General features: G+C 28.0%; 1 pseudogene; it reads left to right on the forward strand.

Annotated features, from left to right (window-relative positions):
- The first annotated feature begins 339 nt into the window (after positions 1-339).
- Positions 340-1,610, forward strand: part of LOC107030869 — an 18,555-nt pseudogene continuing 17,284 nt past the window's right edge.

Here is a 1,610-nt window from a genome sequence, read left to right on the forward strand (position 1 = left end):
AAAAAAATATTTTTCAAGCATTATAAAAAGGCTAAGTAGCATTTTTTGTCCTTCAATTATTATAATATTCTAATTCTGATACAAGTAATATCTTGCTCAATACATAAATCTTCAATTTATTGTAATGTGCACTATTGAACGTTTATTTGTGAATAATAAAAATTTAACATAATAATTATTTGTACAATTATTTAGTTACCAATATGTTATATTAAGTTTTTATTGTTATTCCATATGTGATTAATTTTTTATATATATATTTCATCAGACTAAAATTGAGAAATCCATTAACAATGTTCTTCGAAATAATAAGAAAGATTTCTTTGTGAATATAAGGCAATGAAAGAGGCAATGAAGAATATTATGTGTCCAAAATATGATGGACTTCCTATTGGAAAAGAAGAAAGAGAACGTAATTTAGAAAATATGAAAACAACAAATCGATGGTTGACAGAACAAGTAATTAAACCTTCTATTTATCCTATTTATTTTATTTTTTATGTTATTTTTTTCTATTTATCCTGAAAAGAATTACTTATATATAACAAAAGACGAGGCAAATTCATGGTTAGAACTCGATGGATTAATCCAGAATTTAAGGTATTAGAACAATAGTTATAATAAAAAATGAAGGTGTCAGATCAAATAAATATTATGTCTGGATCAATAATTTTATAAATACAACAATTAATCTTTGGAATCGTACTACCAAGGGTTGTGATAGTATGGCAAAAAAGTCATCTATCCTTAACAAAGGGTCTTAGGTTTGAGTTCTAGTACAAAGATCCCGATAGGAAGTGATTCACTTTTAATGTGTTAAATTAGATCTTGGATTTGTTTCCGCCCCGTGCATATGAGTTACACCCTTCCTTGATAAGAGAGATAATCTTGATCTCACAGTCAATTAATTGATTGAAAGAATTTAAATTATATACACTAATAGCAAATTATACACTTCTCAAATATGTTTATTCAGATATGTACCTTTATTTTAAGTAAACTAACTTAAAATTTTATTTTTTCAGGATGAAAAAGTATCAAATCTCATATCACATGTTCTTGGAAGACCTTTTGTGATGGATTCAAATTTTGCACCACAAATATCGACTCTTGGATCATCTTCAAATTCATCTGATGGAAGTTTGTTGAACCAAGACATATGTGGCTCTCCTATTAGATATCCTCCTCTTCGTCAAGAAAACAATCATAATAATAGTAATGTTCATGCACATTCAATGATATCTCCATCACCACAAGAACATGATGAATGCCATCATGATAGTAGGCAACAAACAATTATGTTTGAGACTGTTGTTGCTTCTATGAATGAAATGGTTGAACTTTGGAAAATGAATGATCCATTTTGGGTAGATTCATCAAGTGATAGGCGGTGTTTTATTCATCGTGAGATTTATGGAAGAAAATTTTCAAATCAAGTTCTACCTCCCCAAACATCAACGGGTCGAATTGAATCATCAAAGGATTGTGGAATTGTGTCAATGACTGCAATTGATTTGATCCATAATTTTCTTGATCCAGTAAGTTTCATGAACACTTTCATGTTATATATCTATCTATCTATATATATATATATATATATATATATATAT

Source organism: Solanum pennellii, chromosome 9 (genome assembly GCF_001406875.1).
Source record: "Solanum pennellii chromosome 9, SPENNV200".
NCBI classification, from domain to species: Eukaryota; Viridiplantae; Streptophyta; class Magnoliopsida; order Solanales; family Solanaceae; genus Solanum; species Solanum pennellii.